Source organism: Macaca nemestrina, chromosome 3 (assembly GCF_043159975.1).
Source record: "Macaca nemestrina isolate mMacNem1 chromosome 3, mMacNem.hap1, whole genome shotgun sequence".
Taxonomy (NCBI): Eukaryota; Metazoa; Chordata; class Mammalia; order Primates; family Cercopithecidae; genus Macaca; species Macaca nemestrina.
In genome coordinates this window covers 97,333,554-97,351,807 of record NC_092127.1, presented here as the reverse complement: position 1 = coordinate 97,351,807, position 18,254 = coordinate 97,333,554, and positions in this window count along the sequence as shown.

Here is an 18,254-nt window from a genome sequence, read left to right as displayed (position 1 = left end):
TCTGAGGGTCCTATCTTGTGCAAGGCATCCAAGTTCCAACCACCCAACTTGTGTGTTTGGGGACTTACCTCCTTTCCCTGACATGTCCTTATTGTTGCAGTAATAACCTTATTGCTTTAACAGGTCACAGAATTTGGCAAATGCCGGAATGTTTTTGTAACTTTAGTAGCAGCATACTACTGTGATGTGCTGTGTGGCTGCTCATGTAAGAAATACAACCCCTGAAAAAGAAGGAAAAGGGAAAAGAAAAAAAAAGAAAAAACAAATTGGGGGCCCTGGTTATGTAGGTGAAGCCTGACAAAAACAAACAAAAGATAGTAAAACACCTACAAAAAGAATTCTAACTGCCAAAATGAAGAAGACTTTGCTGTTTAGCATTACCACTCACACTTTCTTAATGTCTTCCAGAAATTTTGCCTAGTCTACTGAGAAAACCCTTCTTAATTTTGATTGGGATGCAAAAACTGGCTTATGTGTATTCTGCACATGTGTTGATGATGAATTACCTACAATTATAAGTGAAAATCTGTAATTAAATCTCTGTTGTTGCCATCTGATTTCATCCCATGTTTCCTATCTGGCATTTTAAAAACACAGGCCTCATTCCACATGGAATCTTGTATCCTCCCTGAATGCAGCCCCTGTGTAAGCTTCCATGTCCTCTGTTTTCCTTTAACAGTTACCATTGCCCTAATCTCTTCAAGTTTTCAGAAATTTCTTGAAAGACCTTTTATACCAATGCTTGCTTAACCCTTCTTATTCTCCTTAATTTTTTTTTTCTGTCAATTAAATGGAGGTTTTAGGGAAAGAATATAGGTACACCCATGTGCTGTGGTCAGCATCTTAAATAAAAGTTTCTGTTAACTAGTTGTTTACAAGTTGTTGGTTTTTTTATTTTTATTTTTTCAAAAACATGGTATTGCTCTGTTGCCCAGGCTGTAGCGCAATGGCACAATCTTAGTTCACTGCAACCTCCAACTTCCAGGTCCAAATGATCTTGCCACTTCAACCTTTCTCCCAAGTAGGTGGCACTACAGGCACACATCACCACACCTGGCTAAATTTTTATTTTTTATTTTTTAGAGATGGGGCTTCCCTATACTGCCCAGAGTTGTCTTGAACTCCTAGCCTCAAATTAATCCTCCTGGTTGGGCCTCCCAAAGTGCTAAGATTACAGACATGAGTCACCACACCCAGTTTGTTCACAAGTCTTAATACGTTCTTAGCGGTAGAAGGCAACGTCAATGAATCAGTGATCCAGGTGTATAATCGGTCAATTAGAAAGTTAATTTATCTTCTAGATGGATAGCTACTCTTTACATTTATGTAGGAATGCAGACCTGGTATAATCAGATTTTGATTTTTAGAAATATAACTGACATCAGAATTCTACATCAGATCTCCCATTTTATTAATGTTGTCATATTATTTCACTTTACTTTTGTTGTCACTGTGCAAGCTGAACAAACATTTCTGCAGAAAGTCTCCAGAGTGCATGATACTAGTTCATGACCTCTGTTTTAGATAAGTGTTTCACATAACTTTTAAAAAATCTTCAGAATTCATTATTGTTCTCCACATTTATAGACAAACTGAGGGGCTTTAATAAGGTTAATGAGTTTTCCAGAGGCACCAGAGAGGGACTTGAAACATCTTTTAAGTCCAAATTATCTCACTAAATGGAAATGTTGTCCTATATATTCTTTGAAAGTGCTGTGTATGTTTCTAAAACATGTTGATTTGGGGGAGTTTAAAGATTATCTCCTTTGCTTTATCGTCAAATAACTTGAAAGCAGAGCCAGTGCTAACTGCTTTCAGTGTTAACCTCCTAATTTTTCAGGGTCTTGCAATTTAGTTTCAGCTCTACCAACTCTACTCAAAAAAGTCTAAGGGTAATATTTTAGGGAGCATTTTATTTTTATATGCAGCATATGAAAATTATTTCTTATTAAACATTTGATGAACATGTTAATAATGAATGTGCTGTTTGCCAAGTGAAATTGTGTTAGTGTATGTGTCACCTATTCTTACACGTGGGGTTTTAATGTGTTATGCTCAACAAATCAAGAACAATATGAAATGCTTAATTGCAAATATTCTTTATTATTCTCAAGAGGCATGGTTTGTTAGCAAATTTTTTGCTGCTAATTTTCTATGATATTAAGTTCTTTGTTTAATGATTGTGTAAATGTAAAAGCCATGTTTCTATTTTTTATAGAACAATTTGAATTCTGGATGAATAAACAGTGCATTATAACTCATTTATTTTATATTTCAATCAGTTCAAATAATTATTTGACAAAAAGTTAGAAATTAGTTTATTCATTTAATATCAAATATTCCTGTATATGTTTGTTTGTATTGTGTATACATACATACATGTATGCACATATATATAATTAGAAATATATCAATTTTTCTTACTAAAAATTTTATAGAAAATCAGTTTATGAAAGTTAGATCAATTCTCTCTAGAATTACTGCCCAAGTGTCCTAATTAATCTTTCTAGTCTAATATTACCTTCCTTCCACATATATTCCTGTTTCATACAGCAGAGTTTTAAAAAACATAACTCAAATCTTGGCACTCCTCTACTTGCCACCTTCCAATAGCTTTCCATCAAACTGAGCATAAAAGTACAAAGCCTGCACTGGCCTGCCTGGCCCTACATAAATCTTGCTTTTACCTTCTTTTCCAACTCATCTTTTAGTAATTTCCCTTTCCTCATGACATTCCCACCACCGTCACAATAATGCCATCATCCAAAAACCCACCTTAGGGTTTCAGTATTTGCTGTTCTCTCTAACTTAAATTTTTGCTACAAGGCCTGGTTACCATCTCAAATAAAGCACCCTGTTTTATTTTTACCCTAATACATTACAGGTTTTTAAAAACTATATGCTGAGTCTTCATCTGCATTTTTTTATTTTTATGAAATTATAGCATATGAAAGAAAGGCACACAAATCGTAGTGCCGAGCTCAATTTACAAAGTGAACACATCCATCTAAACACCACCTAGATCAAGATAAATGGACATTACCAACACTCTAGAAATGCCACTCATTCTCTCTCCCAGTCTGTTCCTCCTAAAGACAGCCACCACCTCACTTTTATCTCCATAGATAATATTTTCCTATTTTAAATTTCCTATTTCAAATCAATGAAAGTTGTAGTTTGCTGCCTGACATTTAAAATTAATGAGTTAAAAATATAATATGAAATCTACCTGCACAAATTTTTAAGTGTACAGTACAGAATTGTTGACTATATGCATACTGTTGTACAGCAGATCTCTAGAGCTTTTTTGTCTTATGTGATTGAAAGTCTATCCCAGTTGTAACTCCTTATTTCCTCCTCCTCTACCCCTTGGCAATCAGCATTCTACTTTCTGCATCCAAGGCTTAAACTATTTTAGATATTTTATAAACTTGGAATCATGCGGTATTTTTCCTTCTGTGACTGGCCTATTTCACAGAGCAAATTGTCCTCAGGTTTCATTCACATTACCACATGTGGCGGGACTTCCTTCATGTTTAAGACTGAATATCCATTGTATATGTATTCCACATTTTTAAAAATCCATTTAGATGTGGGATGTACACTTAGGTTATTTCTACCTCTTGCTCATTGTGACTAAGGCTGCAATGAACATAAGAATGTAAAATATCAATTCAAGATCCTGATTTCAATTATTTTTAATAAATGCATAAGAGAAGAATTGCTGGACCATATGGTCATTCTATTTTTAATTTTTTGTGAAACCTCCCTGTCTTCCATGGTTGCTTCACCATTTTAGATGCCCACCACAGTATACAAGGGTCCAAATTTCTCCAATTCTTATCAACACATTGTTCATTTGGGTGGGGTGGGCAGTTGTGTTTTTTGTTTCTTATAATGAGCATCCTAATAGGTGCAAGGTAATAGCTCATTTTGGTTTTGATTTGCATTTCCCCGATTATTTGTGATATTGTGCTTTTTTTCAAATACCTGTGGACCATTTATATGTCTTCTTTGGAGAAATGTCTTTTCAAGTCCTTTGCCCTTTTATTAATTGGGGTATATTTTTCAATTGTTGTTCTTGAGTTGCAGCAATTCCTTATATATTTTGAATTCTGACATCTTGACAGATATATGATTTGCAAATATTTTCTCTCCTTCCATGGCTTGCCCTTTCACACTGTTGATTGTACCTTTGCTGGGCAGTTGTGTCTTTTGTTATGTTTTGTTTTATGATTATGTAGTCTCACTTGTCTATTTTTGCTTTTGTGGCCTAGGCTTTGGTGTCCTACCCAAAAACCTTATGCAAGACCAATAGCAAGGAGCTTTTGCCCTGTTTTCTTCTTATATTGAACAGTTTCAGGACTTTTATTTTTAATTTTTTTGGACAAATAGATCACATCAAGTTGAAAAGCTTCTGAACAGCAAAGGATACAATCGAGAAAGTGAAGAGAATGGGATAAAATATTTGCAAACTACCCATCTGACAAGGGATTAATAACCAAAATATAAAAGGAGCTCAAAACAACTCCATAGAAAAAAAATACAATAAAAAATGGGCAAAAGATTTGAATAGACCTTTCTCAAAAGATGACATAAAGCGACAAAGAGGCATATGAAATGGTGCTCAATATCATTAATCATCAAAGAAATGCAAATCAAAACTACAATGAGATATTTTCTGACACCAGCTAAAATGGCTTATATGCAAAAGACAGACAATAACAAATGCTGGTGAGGATGTGGAGGAAAGGGAACCATGAGACACTGTTGGTGGGAATATAAATCAATTTTAGGTCTTAATTCAAGTCTTCAATTCTTTTTCTTTTCTTTTTTCTTTTTTTTTTCTTTTTTTTTTTTTTTTTATCTGTGGTATAAGATAAGGATCCTAGTTCACATTTTTCCATGTAGATATCCAGTTTTTTTCAACATCATTTGTTAAAGAAAGCATGATTTTCTCATCGTGTACTCCTGGTACCCTAGTTGAAGATCAGTTAGCCATATATGCATGAGCTTATTTCTGGGCTCTATTCTGTGCATCGGTTTATGTGTTGTTTTTTATGCCAGTACCAAGTTGTTTTGTAATGTCATTTGATGATAGGAACTGTGAGGCCTCCAGGTTTATTGTTTTTGCTCAAGGTTAGTTTACCTATTTGGTGGCTTTTGTGGTTCTACATGAATTTTAGATTTTTTTTCCCACTTCTGTAGAAAATGTCATTGAACTTTTCATAGGGATTGCATTAAATCTGAAGATCACTTTGAGCAGTATGAACATTTTAACAATATTGATTATTTTGATTCATGAACTCAGGATAGCTTTTGATTTACTTGTGTCTTTTTTAGTTTCTTTCATCAATATTTTGCAGTTTTAGTGTACAAGTCTTTTACCTCCTCGGTTAAATTTATTCCTAAGTATTTTATAAATTTTGATGCTTTTGTAAATGGAATTGTTGTCTTGATTTATTTTTCAGATAGAGTGTTGTTAGTGTATAGAAATGCACCTGATTGGCCCGGCAAGTGTGGCTCACGCCTGTAATCCCAGCACTTTGGGAAGCCGAGGTAGGCGGATCACAGGTCAGGGGATTAGACCATCCTGGCTAACATGGTGAAACCCTGTCTCTACTGAAAATACAAAAAAAATTTGCTGGGCAAGGTGGCGGGTGCCTGTAGTTCCAGCTACTCGGGAGGCTGAGTCAGGAGAATGGCGTGAATCCGGGAGGTGGAACTTGCAGTGAGCCGATATCCCGCCACTGCACTCCAGCCTGGGCAATAGAGTGAGACTCCATCTCAAAAAAAAAAAAAAAGAAAAAAAGAAATGCACCTGATTTTTATATGATAATTTTTTAATACACAACTTTATTGAGTTCATTTATTAGTTCTAATAGTTTTTTTGATGGAGTCTTTAGTATTTTCTAAATATATAATCATTACATCTGCAGAGACAATTTTAATTATTCCGTTTCAACCTGGGAGTCCTTTATTTCTATTTCTGCATAATTGCTGTAACCAGGACTTCTAGTAATATGTTGAATAAAAGTGCTGAGAATGGAATCCTTATCTTGCTCCTGTACTTAGAAGAAAACCTTTCAACTTTTCATCATGAAATTTGGTGTTAGCTGTGTGCTTGACATATATGGCCTTGTTATGTTGTGATGCATTTCTTCTATAATTAATTTGCAAAAATGGTTTTTGTTATGAAAAGATGTTGAATTTTGTCAAATGCTTTTCCAGCATCTATTGAGATGATCATATGATTTTTATCATTCATTCTGTTAATGTGGTAAATCACATTTATTTGTTTTTCGGGGTATGTTCAAACACCCTTTAATTTAGGGATAAATCACACTTGATCATAAAATGGGATCCTTTTAATTTGCTACTGAATTTGTCTTGTTAATATATATCAATCAGAGATATTGGCCTGCTGTGTTTTTTGTTACAGTGTTAGTCTTTGTTTAGCATTAGGATAATGCTGGTCTCACTACATCAATTTTTGAAAGATTTTGAGAAGACTAGGCATTAATTCTTCATTGAATACTTAGTAGAATTTTCCAGTGAACCCATCTAGTCCTGGGTTTTTCTTTGTTGGAAGGTTTATTATTACCTTCAAAGGTAAAGATTCAATCATTTTACTCCTTATTGGTATTTTTTGGACTTTCTATTTCTTCATTATTCAGAATTGATAGGTTTTTATATATCTAGGAAGGTATTCATTTTAGTTCAGAATTGTCTTTTATGATCCATTTTATTGCTGTGGCACAAGTTGTAGTGTCCCCCTTTTCATATGTAATTTTATCCATTTGAATCTTTTCTCTCTCTCTTTTTTTTTTTTTAATGTAGATAAATGTCTGTTAGTTTTGTTGATGTTTTCAAAAAACCTACCTTTAGTTTGGTTGATTTTTTAAAATTGTAATTTCTATTTCATTTCTTTCAGTTCTAATCTTCATTATTCTCATCCTTCTGCTAGCTTTGGACATAGTTGTTCTTTTACTTCTTTGTTTGAGGAGCAAATTTCTATCATGTGAGATCTTTCTTCTTTTTTAAGTAGGCATTTATCCCTATGAGCTTACCTCAATAAAGACTTTGTTGCATCCCATAGGTTTGTGTAGGTTATGTTTCCATTTTCTTTCTCTCAAGATTATCTTCGAATTTCCCTTTTGATTTCTTTTTAAATTATTTTATTTTATTTTTATTTTTCATTTTTGTGGATACTCAATAGGTGCATATATTTATGGTGTGTTAGTGCATTTTCATGTTGCTGATAAAGACATTCCTAAGACTGAGGGAAAAAAGAGGTTTAGTTGGACTTACAGTTCCACATGGCTGGGGAAGCCTCAGAATCATGGTGGGAGGTGAAAGGTACTTCTTACAAGCAAGAGCGGAAACCTCTGATGAACCCATCAGATCTTGTGAGACTTATTAACTATCACAAGAATAAGACAGGCCCCCCATGATTCAATTACCTCCCCGTGGTTCCCTCTCACAACACCTGGGAATTCTGGGAGATATAATTCAAGTAAAGATTTGGGTGGGGACACAGCCAAATCATACCATTGTTCGGCTGCCCACTCTAAATCTCATATCCTCACATTTCAAAACCAATCACGTCTTCTCAACAGTCTCCCAAAGCCTTAACTCATTCCAGCATTAACTCAAAAGTTCCCAGTCCAAAGTCTCATCTGACACAAGGCAAGTCCCTTCCATCTATGAGCCCGTAAAATCAAAAGCAAGCTAGTTACTTCCTAGATACAATAAAAGTATAGGTATTGGGTAAGTACAGTCATTCTAAATGGGAGAAACTGGCCAAAACAAAGGGGTTACAGGGTCCATGCAAGTCCAAAATCCAGTGGGGCAGTCAAATTTTAAAGTTCCAAAATGACCATCTTTGATTCCAAGTCTCACATCCAGGTCTTGCTGATGCAAGAGGTGTGTTCCCATGGTCTTGTGCAGCTCCACCCCTGTGGCTTTGCAGGGTACAGCCTCCCTCCTGGCTTCTTTCAGGGTATGGCATTGAGTGTCTGTGGCTTTTCCAGGTTCACAGTGGAAGCTGTCAGTGGATCTACCATTCTGGTGTCTGGAGGAGAGTGGTCCTCTTATCACAGGTCCATTAGACAGTGCCCCAGCAGGGACTCTGTGTGGGAGGTCCAATCCCACATTTCTCTTCTACACTGCCTTTGCAGAGTTTTTCCATGAGGACCCGCCCCTGCAGAAAAGTTTTGCCTAGTTATCCAGGTGTTTTCATACATCTGAAATCGAGGTTGCTAAACCTCGATTCTCAACTTCTGTGTATCCAAAGCTCAACACTACATGGAAGCTGCCGAGGTTTGGTGCTTCCACCCTCTGAAGCCACTGCCTGAGCTATACATTGGCCCCTTTCAGCCACAGCTGGAGTGGCTAGGACACAGGCCACCAAGTCCCTAGGCTGCACACAGTGCAGGGACCCTGGTCCAAGCCTGTTAAACCACTTTTTCCTCCTGGGCCTCCAAGCCTGTGATGGGAGGTGCTGCCCTTGAAGGTCTCTGACATTGCCTGGAGGCATTTACTCCATGGTCTTGGGGATTAACATTAGGTTCCTTGCTACTCATGCAAAGTTCTGCACCTGGCTTGAATTTCTCCCCAGAAAACTGGTTTTTCTTTTCTATTGCATAGTCAGGCTGCAAATCTTCCAAACTTTATACCCTAAATTATCTCTCTCAAGTTCAAAGTTTCACAAATCTCTAGAGTAGGGGCAAAATGCTTCCAGTCTCTTTACTAAAACATAACCAGAGTCACTTTGTTCCAGTTCCCAATAAGTTCTTTATCTCCATCTGAAACCACCTCAGCCTGGACCTTATTGTCCATATCGCTATCAGCATTTTGGGCAAAGCCATTCAACAAGTCTCCAGGAAGTTCCAAACTTTCCCACATTTTCCTCTCTTCTTCTGAGTACTCCAAACTGTTCCAATCTCTGTCTGTTACCTAGTTCCAAAGTCACTTTCACATTTTTGGGTATCTTTTCAGCAGCACCGCACTCCTGTTACCAATTTACTGTATTAGTATGTTTTCATGCTGCTGATAAAGACATACACATGACTGGGGGGAAAAAATTATTAAATGGACTTACAGTTCCACATGGCTGGGGAGGCCTCAGAATCATGGTGGCAAATGAAAGACACTTCTTACATGGTGGCAGCAAGAGAAAATAAGGAAGAAGCAAACGGAGAAATCCCTGATAAACCCATCTTATAAACCATCATGAGACTTATTAACCATCACGAGAATAGCACAGGAAAGTCCAGCCCCATGATTTAATTACATCCCCCGGTTCCCTCCCGCAACATGTGGGAATTCTGGGAGATACCATTCAAGTTGAGATTTGGGTGGGGGCACAACCAAACAATATCCTATGAGGTACAAGATGTTTCAATATAGGCAAGCAATGTAAAATAAGTACATGATGGAGAATGGGATATCCATCCCCTCAAGCATTCATCCTGAGCTACAAACAATCCAATTATACAACTTACAATTCAAAATTTATAATTAAGTTATTATTGACTATAGTCCCCCTGTTGTGCTATCAAATCATAGGTCTTATTCATTGTTTCCAACTATATTTTGTATCCATTAATGATTCACACCTCTGCCACAGCCCCTACTACCTTTCCCAGCCACTAATAATCATTCTTTTACTCTCTGTTTATAAGTTCAATTGCTTTCTTCTTTGACTGTTGGGATTCACTCAGGATGGTGGCAGAAGTATTAAAGGGAAATATTAGGGAAAGTTATAGGAAATAGTCACAAACCTTTTGGAAAGCCGAAAGGTTACATAGCTTGTAATAATTGAACAGGCTGATGGCAGCCAGTTCTTAACTTAGAGCATTAGGTCATAGGGCAAATACTAGGGACAATGGAGGCTTCCCCCGTTAAGTCTGTTTACTCTACCCCCATTAACTAACCTTTGAGCCAGATGGCCCTCTGGGTGGGGAGGTCGACTAGAGATATTTCCCCTTAATAGTATTTACTTTAGACCGGGGTACCTGAGCTCATTCATAGAACTGCTGTCTTAACCATGTTAATTATCCTCAAGCATGTTTACTCAAAGCTTCTGTTGTTAATTCTGTTCCAAATAAATGCCTGGAGTGCATGCTTCTCAGGGCTGGCTGGAGTGACAAACCTTTCTTTGTGTGCAGGTACTCAGACACTCAGCTGGACTGGCAAAGCAGGATATTTGTGTGTCAGTGTATGTTTTATTCATCTGTCATTTGGGTCAGGTCTGTGAGAAGACCCCTGCAGCTAATGCCCTCTTGTGAGGAGCAATACCTCAATTGGTGCTTCGTGTGAGGAGACATACCACAATTTTTGACCCATTGATTATTCAATAATATGTTTAATTTTCACATAATTCTGAATCTTCTAGTTTTCCTTCTGCTATTTATTTCTAGTTTCATTCCATTATTATTAGGAAAGATAGTTTGTATGATTTCAATCTTCTTAAATTTCTTAAGACTTGTTTTGTGGTCATACATGTGATCTATCCTGGTGTATTAGTTAGGGCTCTCTGGAGGGACAGAACTAATAGACTAGAAGCATATATAAAGGGGAATTTATTCGGAGAATTGACTCACACTCTCACAAGGTGAAGTTCCATGATAGGCTATCTGTGAGCTGAGGAGCAAGGAAGTCAGTCAGAGTCCCAAAACCTCAAAAGTAGGGAAGCCAACAATGCAATCTTCGGTCTTTGGTAGAAGGCCCAATAGCCCCTGGCAAATCACTGGTGTAAATGTAAGAGTCCAAAAGTGGAAGAACTTGGAGTCTGATATTTGAGGGCAGGAAGCAACCAGCATGGTAGAAAGATGGAGACTGGAAAACTCAGAAAATCAAGTCCTTCCAACTTCTAACTGCTCTATTCTAAACATGGTGGCAGCTAATTAGATGGTACTCACCCAGATTAAGGGTGGGTCTGCCTCTCCCAGTCCACTGACTCAAATGTTAATCTCCTTGGGCAACACCCTCACAGACACACCCAGAAACAATACTTTACGTTCTTCAATCCAATCAAGTTGACAATAATTAGCATCACACCTGGAGAATTTGTAGTATATTGCTGTTAAGTGAAATATTCTGAGTATTTCTGTTAAGTATTAGGAGTATAGTGTTGTTCTATCCTATGTTTCTTTATTGACCTTTTCCCTAGATGTTCTAACCATTAACAAAAGTGGTATTTTGAAATTGACAACTATTACTCCATTGCTATTTCTCCATTCAGTTCCATCAATGTTTGCTTTATATATTTGGGTACACATAATGTTGGGTGAATGTGTAATTATTATATATTCCTGATAAATTATCATAATATAATATCCTTGTTTCTTATGTCAATTTTTGACTTAAACTATATTTTGTCTGATATAAGTATGGCTGATCTTCTCATTCACTTGCCATTTGCATGGAATATCATTTTTTCAAACTTTTAGCCTGTTTTCTTAAATTATGGTGAATCTCTCTTAGACAACATATAGTTGGATCTTTTTTAAAATCCATTAGTCATTCAGCTACTCTATCATGGTTGGGGGTTTAATCATTTACATTTAAAATAATTATTGCGCCAGGCGCGGTGGCTCAAGCCTGTAATCCCAGCACTTTGGGAGGCCGAGACGGGCGGATCATGAGGTCAGGAGATCGAGACCATCCTGGCTAACCCAGTGAAACCCCGTCTCTACTAAAAAATACAAAAAATTAGCTGAGCGAGGTGGCGGGCGCCTGTAGTCCCAGCTACGCGGGAGACTGAGGCGGGAGAATGGCGTGAACCCGGGAGGTGGAGCTTGCAGTGAGCTGAGATCCGGCCACTGCACTCCAGCCTGGGCGACAGAGCGAGACTCCGTCTCAAAAAAATAAAAATTAAAAAAAAAAAAAAGAAAAAAAGAAAAGAAAAAATAATTATTGCTAGGGAAAGACTTACTATCGCCATTTTGGTGTTTTCTGTCTGCTGTGTAGTTTCTTGTCTCTTTTATTCTGTCTTGTTGTCTTCCTTTGTGTTTATTAATTCTTTTTAGTAGCATACAAATGACTCCTTTCTCATTTCTTTAATGTATTATCTAAAGATTATTTTATGGTTACAATGGAGCTTACAAAATATGTCTTGTAACAATATGTTTAAGCTGATAACAACTTAATTTCAATTGCATACAAAATTTACTCTTTTATCTCTCCTTCCCACACTTTGTATTATTGATGTCACAAATTACATCTTCTATATTAACATTAATTAAAATAGTTTTCATTATAATTATGTTTCTACTTTCATCTTTTCACTCCTATATTCAAAGTGACCTATGCACCACCACTGCAATGTTACCTTATTCTTTATTTGTCTATATGTTTTGCTTTTCCAGCAAGCTTCATAGTTGTATATGTATTGGTATTTCTGCCTGGTGTCCTTTTGTTTCAACATGAAAGACTTTCTTTAGCATTTTTATAAAGGTGGTCTAGTGGTGATAAATTCCCTGAGGTTTGGTTTATCTGGGAAAGTGTTTATCTCTCCATTTCTGAAGAGCAGCTTTGCTGCATAATTGTATTCTTAATTGTCAACTTTTTCATTTAGCACTGTGAATACATCTTTTTCACTCCCTCTGGCCTGCAAAATTTCTGCTGAGAAATTCTCTGATGGTCTTATGCGGGCTCCCTTTTACATGATGAGTCATATTTCTCTTGCTGCTTTCAAATTATCTCTCTTTTTGGGGATAATTTGATTATAATGTATTTTCATGGAAACTACATTAGGTTCATACTAGTTGGAGTCCATGGGGCTAATTAAATTTTGATTAAATATATTCCTTATTCTGCTCGATCAAGTCTGCTACTAAAACACTAGTAAGTGTTTTACTTTAGTTATTGTGTTCATCAGCTCCAAAATTTCAGGATTTTAAAAAGTTTTCTACCTTACTTTCTTGATATTCTCATTTTGTTTGTGCATTGTTTTCTGAACTTGTTGAGCATCTTTATTATGATTAGTCTGAATTCTTTGTCAGGTAATTTTTTGCCAGGTGAGACAAAATCCACTTCCTCAAGCACCCATCCCATTTCCATTTCTTCAGGTCAGTTTCTGGATATTCATTTCTTTTCTTTCATTGGGCCATGTTTTCTTTTTTCTTTGTGTGTCTTGTAAATAAGTATTTGAATAAATGCATTTGAGAAAAAAATGCCACCTCTACCAATCTTCATGAGCTGATTCTGTAAAAGGAAAGACCTTCACCAATCAGCCTGTCTAGAGGTTCTAGGGGCCTCTCAAACTTTTTCTAGGGATGCATCTTCTCTGGGCTTTTGCATGAAATTTCCCAATTAGAGAGCTTTACCAATCTGATTTTTTTGTTTTCTTTTGATCCATGAGTTTCTTGTCTCTTGTTCCTTTAGTGTCTATATATAGTAAAGACATGTTCTCTGGCATTGCCTCAAGCTGCTGAATTCTCTTTTGTCCTCTGTAATCTCTAGGTATTCAGGGTATACCTGTTTTGTCAGTCCTGAGTTAGGTGAGATAGAATATCATCACTTACTCACCCCTGCCCACAAAAATCCAGAACACACTTTCCAGTGTTCTCTTTCCCTCCCAAGGGAAAATATATATGCTGGGTGCTACCTCCCAATAGTGATGAGCTACACCCATTTGTTCGCAGTATTACAAATTTTCTAGCACTTTCATAAGATATTGAGCTCTCTTTTGTTCTGGGAGGCCCACAGGCATTCAAAGAATGCTAGTTCCCTGACAGCACTCTGAGTCATGAGAGATAGAAATCAACCCTTTGAGCAGCACCACAAAAAATACAGAGCATTAGTTGTATGTTCCCGTCTTCTCTTTTCCTCCCAAGGGAGAAATTGTGACCTGGGCTTTGCTTCCCAATAATAAGCTATGTGAGTGTGGATAAGGGGTTAATGAAGTTGAAATGGAATGCTTTTCTTATCCAAATTAATACAGTTATTTTGGGCTTTGAGCATGCTTGGTGGGCTGCTTGTTTCTTATTGATTTCTGAAGTTCTCATGAAGGCATTTAGACTATGTAGTGTTGGCTCTATAAAGTCTAGGTCTTCTTATTTCATCATCTTTCTGATGTCCTCCCTGTGCCTGACTCCATTTGTTAAGCAACTGTGTTTTGAGATTTATTCATTTATTGCATATAGCAGAAATTTATTATTTTCTACATTACTGTGCAGTTTATAGATACTTGCGCCATTGATAGGTACTTGGGCTCTTTCCAGTTTTGGGATCTTATGAGTAATGATGATATGAACATCTTTGTGCATGTCTTTTAATTCACGTGTATATTTATTTTCATTGGGTATTTATCTGGGAATTAAATTGCTGAATCATTGAGTGAACATATGTTCAATTTTAGTAAAGAATACCAAGAGTTTCCCAAAGTAGTCAAAAAATGTATATTAATTATTGCCCACAGTATGTAAGATTTCTTACATACAAGCCAGCATTTCATTTTGTTATTGTTTTAGTTTTTCAAAATATTTTAATATGTTTTCATTATTTAAAATTGGTGTGCAGATGTATGTCATTAGAACAATAAAGCCATTTTTCTATGACTTGATGACCAGTGTTGGTAAGCAACTTTTCATATGCTTCTTGTCTATTTGATTATCTTTGTTTCCAAAAGAAAATCTTTAAATCTCTTTCCCTTTTTTCTTTTAAGTTTCTATTTCTTCTTTTTAATTTATGGCATTCCTCATACATTCTAGATATAAATCCTTGGCACTTTGTTTCACTGTAGATATTGAATCATCTATATCTAACATTGTAATAAAATAATTTAATGCTGGGCTGTAGGTTCTAATGGTAAATTGGATGAACAGTAGAATCAAAGAGAAGCAAGAATTCAGAAAGTTCAAAGAAAAATCAAGGTGTTATTTTGTAATAGAATATACTTCAAAATAGGTGATAGTTTCAAATGATGTAAAAAAATTATTGGCTGGGTGCAGTGGCTCACACACCTGTAATCTTAGCACTTTGGGAGGCTGAGGTGGGAGGATCTCCTTGGGTCAGGAGTTTGAGACCAGCCTGGCCAGCATGGTGAAACCCAGTATCTACCAAAAATACAAAAATTAGCCAGGCATGGTGGCACAGGCCTGTAATCCCAGCTACTTGGGAGGATGAGGCAGGAGAATCACTTGAACCTGGGAGTCGGAGGTTACAGTGAGCCGATATCATGCCACTGAACTCTAGACTGGGCAACAGAGGGAGATTGCATCTCAAAAAAAAAAAATATATATATATATATATTTCTTTATATGTCTTAATTTTTACAAAATTAATTAAATTTTGGGCTAATATTTAATTGGTTTTTACTAAAGTTTTTCTTAGATCTTATTTCTGTTTATCAGTATCACATTCTGCCCTTTAAGACATGCACACTCAGCACTTGTTCTGTTTTCATGTTTCTTACTTCCTCTGTTAATTATACCAGTGTAACATGACAATAACCAAATGCTTTTCTTATCAGTTTTGTTAATGTAATCCTACACTGGTTATCTTTGAGGCTCTTTCTTTTATCAGTTTAAACTCATATCTTATGAAAGATAACACAGAATTATAAACTGTGAGCATGCAACTCTGCTTTTCATGTTCAATCTCTGAAGGGGTTAAATGGATGATCCTGCCTTTGTTGCCCTAAATAATTTCTTAGCATCAATTTTTGCATATTTCATTCATGCAAATATATTGAGAAAACCTCTATTTTAACCTCAGTTTCTCTGCACTTTGTAGAATCTAAAGTACTAAATGATCATTTAGGAGATATTGACCATGAGAGAGAAATCTAGGTAAAATCTATTCAACACATAGAAAGTACTTTAAATAATGTTTTTGCTATAGGAGTTCTTTGTAACTTCACGATGTACTTATTAATTACAAATTAAGTAGAACTAATTTGGAAAAATGGAAAGAATTTATCGGGAACAGTATGAATTTTTTCCAGAATTTTTTTTTTTCTCAGAGAAGGAACATGCTAATACTATGTTTATGAAATTATTGATGATGTTGTAGGGCTGATTTTCATTTATCGAGAAGTATGATTTTTATAACATGAGACTGACTATTAACCTAATGGGAATATAAAGGTCAAGAAGTAGCTCCTTTCATAACTCTAAATTTTCATAGTCAAAATGTGGGTATGGAAGAAGGAATGAATGATTCTTTATGCCCTCTAATTAACCTATATACATTATATTATGAAACACAACTCAGAGGCCTGCATCTAAATCATATATCGGCCCACAGAATTGGAGTTTGGAAATTATAATCTAGTAAATTTAAAATGTATTACTTTCTAATCATTATATTTGAAACAAATATGACTAGGTCACTACCATATTTACATTGCTGAATTCTCCAAATATAGAAATAGAATAAAAATGCTGTTCCAGACCTATATTATAAATATATCACTCCTCTTATAAGATAACAGTCATAATATCTTAGATTTCACTATGTAACAGTGATACTGCCTCACCTCTTGATTGTAGTTTGGGCTATTACTTGTTCACTCTTTCATCAAATGATGCATTATGAACTTTGTCATAGGTACAGAAAATTGTTTTTTCATTGTTTACAATGCAGTACAGTTTCCACAATTCAAGAACAAAGTTGGAATTATCACTCTTATCTATGTTGTAGAGCTCTCTTAAATTAAAACACCATTCTTCCTTATGCTATTTAAAAAAAAAAAATAAATTATTCATTTACTTTGGCTGATGATATAACGTTTTGGCAATTATTTTAATTTTGATTTTGTCAATATTGAATTATCACTAGCTAAACAAAATCATAAAATGCCATAATACTCATTTTGATTGGTTCAATTTAGCTTTTGTTTAAGTTTGATGCTTTTAACTTTGGTTATATTTCTTTAGCTTTGGACTGTTTATAGATTTTATCTTGATTACGTGGCATATGTGAAATTCTTAGGCTTCACTCTGTGGTCACTGTGTTAGGCATAAAGCAATAAAAAGTGGTGCCAGAGAGCATGACACAATTTATATAAATTTTTTTATTGTGTTGTTTTCCTTTGGTGAAATTGTAAGATATATTCTTGTGGGGGTAGAAACATGCACAAATCACGCTGTAAATAAATGTCTAGTTAACTATTATTGTGTATTCATATAGTGTACCAGATCCTTTATAAGGTTTACTAATTTAATCCACATAATAACTTTTTAAATAACTACTGCTATTCTTTCCATTTTACAGATGAAAAAATTGAAGTGTTGAGATATTAAATAACATGCCTCAGGTCTCACAACTAATAAATATTTGAACCAATATTTAAACTTGGATTCTATGACTCAGAGTCAAATTTCTAAATCACAAAACTAATAAATTTATATTTTAGATGACACTAAAGAAAGAATTTATTTATGAATATTAACTTCCAAGACAAGTAGCTAATTTGAGAATATTCACATTAAAAAAATTTTACTGAGCAGAAAAATCTCTTTATATTACTGAATATTAGTGTTTCGTATATTTACTTAATATATACATAGAATATATATGTGTAGTGTATTAATAAGTACATATAATATACGATGTATTTATTAATTATAAACACACAGAGACACAGTTAGCATGACTATATACCTGGAAGAAAGAGAAATTTGGTTAGACTGTTAGCAATTGGCAGACAGACGCTGAAATAAAAATATATAAAATATATACATAATTTTAAGAAATAGTTTATGAATGTCTTCTTTTGAGAAATGTCTGTTCATATCCTTTGCCCACTTTTTGATGGGGTTGTTTGTTTTCTTCTTGTAAATTTGTTTGAGTTCTTTGTAGGTTCTGGATATTAGCCCTTTGTCAGATGAGTAGATTGCAAAAATTTTCTCCCATTCTGTAGGTTGCCTGTTCACTCTGATGGTAGTTTCTTTTGCTGTGCAGAAGCTCTTTAATTTAATGAGATCCCATTTGTCAATTTTGACTTTTGCTGCCGTTGCTTTTGGTGTTTTAGACATGAAGTCTTTGCCCATGCCTATGTCCTGAATGGTACTACCTAGGTTTTCCTCTAGGATTTTTATGGTATTAGGTCTAACATTTAAGTCTCTAATCCATCTTGAATTAATTTTCATATAAGGAGTAAGGAAAGGATCCAGTTTCAGCTTTCTACTTATGGCTAGCCAATTTTCCCAGCACCATTTATTAAATAGGGAATCCTTTCCCCATTTCTTGTTTTTGTCAGGTTTGTCAAAGATCAGATGGCTGTAGATGTGTGGTATTAT